Raw genomic sequence first — 6000 nt, forward strand, 5'->3', positions numbered from 1 at the left:
CAGGTAAAGCCCTCCCCATGATTGAACACATTTACACGGAGTGCTGTTGCAGGAAAGCAGCATCCATCATCAAGGACCCCCACCACCCAAGCCATGCTCCCTTCTCACTACTGCCATCAGGAAGAAGGTACAGGAGCTTCAGGACCCACACCACCAGGTTCAGGAACAGTTATTACCCCTCAACTATCAGGGTCTTGAACCAGTGGGGATAACTTCACTAGGCTTCACTCACCCCATCACTGAACTGTTCCCACAACCTCTGGATTAACGTTCAAGGGCTCTTCATCTCATGTTCTTGATATTTATTGCTTATTTATTTATTTCTCAGAGTAGTATATGGAGTCATAGAACATTGCAGCACTGAAACAGGCCCTTCAGCCCATCTAGTCCATCCCAAACCATTGATCTGTCTAGTCCCATCAACCTACACCTGGATCATAGCCCTCCATATTCCATCCATGTATCTATCCAAAGTCCACTTAAATGTTGAAATTGACCTTGCATCCTTCACTTGCACTGACAGCTCATTCCACCCTCTCACTGAAGAAGTTCCCCCTCATGTTTCCATTAAACATTTCACTCTTAATCCATGACTTCTGGTTGTAGCCCCACCCAACCTCAGTGGAAAAAGCCTGCTTGCATTAACCCTATCTATACCCCTCATAATTTTATATGCCTCTATCAAATCCCCTTTCAATCATCTATGTTCTAAGGAATACACTCCTAACCTATTCAACCTTTCCCCTATAATTCATGTCCTCAAGTCCTGACAACATCATTGTAATTTTTTTCTGTACACTTTCAATCTTGTTTACGTCTTCCCTGAAGGTAGGTGACCAAAACTGCACACAATACTCCAAATTAGGCCTCACCAGCATCTTATACAACTTCAACATAAAGGCCAATGTGCTAAAAGCTTTCTTTATGAGACTATGTGACTCCATTTTCAATGAAAAATGGACCTGTATTCCCAGATCCCTCTGTTCTACCGCACTCCTCAGTGCCATAATGTATACTGTGTAAAACCTACCCTGGTTGATCTTCCCAAAAAGTGCAACACCTCACACCTGCCAGCATTAAATTGCATCAGCCATTTTCAACCCATTTCACCAGCTGGTCCAGATCCCACTGCAAGGATAGTTTTCCTCGCTGTCCACTACACCCCCAATCTTGGTGTGATCCACAAATCTGATACAACTAACCATGTTATCATCCAGATTATTGATACAGATGACAAACAACAACAGACCCAGCACCTATTCCTGTGACACACCACGAGTCACAGGCCTCCAGTCAGAGAGGCAATCATTTACAATGTACAGTGGCCACACGTATGTACTTGATAATAATTTGCTTGAACTTTTGCAATCAGGATTGTATTGCTTTTGCAGAACCATCAAATTTTGTCCCTTAAATACCAGGTTAAAAAATTCTCACTGTGTTCTGCAAATGGATCATGTTGAAATGATTTTGTTACCTAAAATTTACTTTTTGCCTTCTGAAATGCCTTTTAGAGCTGGCATCAGTGTATGGTTTTGTTGAGTTGCCTCAGTTTATAATGTTGCTGTTTTCATATGTGGATATCCCCAAGCCTAACGTTGAACCTTGCCTGCAAAATCTTTCTTCAGCCATCCTGTTTGTTACACATGCACACTTTTTTATAAAAACTTTGAATTAATAATGCTTCTGTGACATAACACTGGAAAGCAATAACCTGACACTATAACTCATATGAATAACACTGACAGTTTCTATTCAGCACTTTCTTGTGAGTATCCTGGAGATCAGTGTTTACCCAATTAGAAACCTCCAAGGCAAGTTCCATTTCTTTTGACAACTTTTGATTAAAGCCAAAGGATGTTCTGTTCTTTAAAAGCATGAATCAATAGTAGAGACTGCAGACACTGGAATCTGAAGCAACAAACAATCTGCTGGAGGAACTCGGTAGGTCGAGCATCTTCTATAAGAGGAAAGACACTGTCGATGTTTTGGGTTGAAACCCTGCTTCAGGACATCCAAGGTGGTTCTCCGGTTTAGTTTCCTTTAAAAATAAGTGTACAGCATAATATTGCAACAGTAAAAATGTTATAGAATGTGGATGGTGGCCAGGAAGAACAGAATATTAAGAAGCTCGAAGAAAATTGTAACTTGGATGTACTGTAAGTTATAAAATTTTTACTTTGTTTCTCATTGTACTTTCTTCCCCATCTCCTTTCCTCCAAAAAGGTCCCTTCCAGGTTATTTAAAGCATACCCACTCCTTTAATTTAAATATGATGCTGTTTATCTTTATAGCAAAAAACCATTTATTTTCTAAGTGGGAAACATAAATCTTCAAATAAACAGGGTGAATGATGTGCAAACAAGAAAGCTTTGTGATTGGAGGCTTATTGGTGTTGCGGCAAGTGCTTTGTCAGACCTGAGCAGCTACGTTGTCCTGCCTGATGATTGAGCCCATCCTTTATCTCAGCATAGCATTGTGTTATGTCCCCCATATGAATATGATGGGCCTGTACCGTTCTATGTTCTAGGACATTGAGAGAGTTTAGCACCAGTTAACAGCTTTTCGGGAAACAAAATATGCCATGTGTATTATTAGTTGGCATTCTGTATTCTCTGTAGGGTTTTGGGTGATCTGCTGACTTGCTCAATTGACATAAAGGTGTCTCAGATGCTGATTGGAATCATAGAATGGTTGCAGCATAGGAGGTGGCCATTAGACCCATCAAGTCTATCCCAGCTCTCCATTGGAGGAGCTCTCCAGATCCGCCTCCTGTCTATGGATCTGCAGCCCTTTCTCTTGTAGATTACAATTAAACCTGGCTCCCACACAACTGCAGGCAGCTCTTTTCAGGTTCCAACCACACCACGTTTGCCCTCATTTATTCTTCCAACAATGATGTTGTAGGCAGCTCCAAACATCTCCATTTATTTTAATAATCTTCATTGTGTAATTTTGGCCATATTAAGATATTGAATAGTAATGAAGCACTAAGCACTGAATCAGGCCATTTGGCCCATTTAATCTGTGTCAATGTTATTCTGCTTAGTCCCATTGACCTGCACCTGGACTGTTGGACTCCATACCCTTCCCATCCATGGCATGTTTATAGTTTCCTTTTCTTGCACAGATGCAGAGCACTTTTGTCTCTGATAGGTCTAACTCAGTCAACCAAAAATAATCTAATTTCTCGGTGATAGGAGTGAGTTGTAAATAGTCATGTGGGTTTGCCCTCATAACCATCATAAAGTGCATTATGGGCACCAACTCATGTTTAATTAACCCTTCCAAAAGCAGAGGTCCAATTATTATCACTACAGCAAAATGAGCAGGTTAACGTCCTTTCTGAAAGACCTTTCCCAGTGGAACACTCCCTTTGTACTGTGCAAGATTTTTAGCTTAGACTTTGTGCATGAGTCTACAGAGAGGGACTTGAATCTCGATCCCTTCCTTGACAGAATAGTCTTGCCATGCATTCTTCTCACTAAATTTTGTGCATGCAGTGCTAGAAATTAGTTATATCCCCGGAAAGATACACCAAGTGACCACTTTATTAGATACAGAAGTGGAACCTGGTGTGGTCTTCTGCTGTAGCCCGTCCACGTCAAGTTTTGATGTGTTGTACATTCAGAGATGCTCTTCTGCACACCACTGTTGTAACATGTGATTATTTGAGCTACTGTTGCCTTCCTGTTAGCTTGAACTAGTCTAGCCATTCCTCTCTGACCTCACTCATTAACAAGGTGTTTTCACTCACAGAAATGTCACTCACTGGATGTTTTTTGTTTTTTGCACCATTTTCTATAAACTGTAGACATTTGAGTGAAAACTCCAGGAGATCAGCAGTTTCTGAGATAATCAAACCACCCCATCTTTTTTGACAATCTTTGACAATCGTTCCATGGTCAAAGTCACTTAGATCACATTTCTTCCCCATTCTGACGTTTGGTCTGAATAACTGAACCTCTTGACCATGTCTACATGCTTTTCTGCATTGAGTTGCTGTCACATGATTGGCTGATTTGATACTTGCATTAACAAACAGGTGCACATAATAAAGTGGCCACTGAGTGTATCTCCAAAAATTAGTGCATCTAAGAAGGGAGAAGCTGTGAGAGAGTTCTCAAATTTAGAATTTAATTTGCAAACAAATTGAGATGGTGTGAAATTGTACATATTTTCTTTCCTATTATAAATACAGTATGTGAGTTTTTGATCCAATAAACAAGAGATTACCTCAAAAGCTTTGGAGAGGAGAAAAACACACATGGTGATCATCTGATAAATCATTTTAAATCTCAAGGTGTTTCTTTTTCATCATACAAATCATTCTTATGGCTTATGTACATAAAATAAAGTATAACATTTGCACATTACAGAAACATACCAGCACAAGGGTCTTTACATAATACATAATCAAATTGTCTGTGTTGTACAAAGTTTCCAAAAGACAATCACCAGGATCAGGGCAAAAATAGTACAAAATGTTTAATGAGAATGATAACACTTATCCACTTCTCTAATGGTGTTGGGACATGCTGTTCTATGCATCCACAGTGATTTATCACTATTGCTCAGATTTTATTAACAAAGGCAATACTTATTTCCTTTCCATTTTCAACTTTCCAAATTTTGCAAGAGTTGTGTAGTATTAAAGTTATGCTTATTCAGGTGAATGCAGTCAGATACAATTTGCACAGAAAAATGAATGCTTAGATAGGGAAGCAGTAAGAAAAAGTTTTAATTCAGTATTAAGAAGGAATTGGACCGGAATTTAGTGAGAAAATAAATTGATGGGTTTAACTACTGAGCTGCATAATTATTTATTTTTGGAATTTGCTGTCTGATAGACATAAAAAGTGCAAAAGACTGCTGGCCTGTGCGTATGTAAAGGCATAGCCCACGTATACATAGATTGACCTAATCTTTGTGTACCAGATATGCACAGTTAACCTTATTTTCTAGTTCTTCTGTGACCATCCCATCTCCACAATCTCTGTACTGCACCTTCTGGTATTATAAACCTGATATTTTGTGCTCTTTCCATTTCTGCCACCTTGCTAATGCAACACATCAGTAGGTTAAAACCAACCTTTCTCACAACGGTCTAATCCCAGCTCATCTTCCCTATTAGTGGGTGAACAATCCAGCGCTTGGTAAGTTTTGTTTCATAATGATAGGAAGAGCTGACATTGAAGGATCAAAAAGCAAGGTTGCGACGAACACAAGCGATTCTGCAGATGCTAGAAACCCAAGAGAGCTCTATAATAAGCTTGTACTCCTTTCCCTCCTCCACCTTCTTATCCTGGCTTCTTTCCCTGTTCTTGTCCAGTCCTGGTGGGTCTTGGCCTGAAACGCCGACTGTTTATTCCTCTCCATAAATGCTACCTGACCTGCTGAGTTCCTCCAGCATTTTTTATGTGTTATATTGCGATGAACACTTGACCGCCACAAGGCAGTTGGCTCTGAATCTAGGTGCTTTACTACTGCCAGCTGTGCTTTCTGTTGTTCATGCTCTATGCTCCTTAAATCCCCCTCTATCACTGTCTCTGCACCCCATAAAATGCTCCCCAAGGGGAAAAAAACTACCTCAACCTATGCTAATACCTTCTGGTATTGTTCAGTATCAGACTTTGTTAGCCCTTCTGTAAAATACCTTGGCCATTTTTTTTTGCTATGCTACATAAATGAATGGAGAGATTGAGGATTGAAAATGTGTCACAACTGGTGATAAATTTTGACCTGAGCTGTAATTGTTAGGGAACACAAGAGATTTTGCAAATGCTGGAAATCCAGAGCAACACATACACACAATACTGGAGGAAATCAGCAGGTCAGACAGTATCCATGAAAATTAATAAACAGTCAATGTTGGGCTGAGACCCTTCATCCAGATTGTTAAAGAATGTTTTCCATTAGTTGAATGTCAAATTCAGTTCTAAAATCCTGCAAATAGTGAATACGTAAAAAAATTTACAAGAGAGCTTTATAATAAGGGTG

The sequence above is a fragment of the Hemitrygon akajei genome, chromosome 26 (genome assembly GCF_048418815.1).
Source record: "Hemitrygon akajei chromosome 26, sHemAka1.3, whole genome shotgun sequence".
Classification (NCBI taxonomy): domain Eukaryota; kingdom Metazoa; phylum Chordata; class Chondrichthyes; order Myliobatiformes; family Dasyatidae; genus Hemitrygon; species Hemitrygon akajei.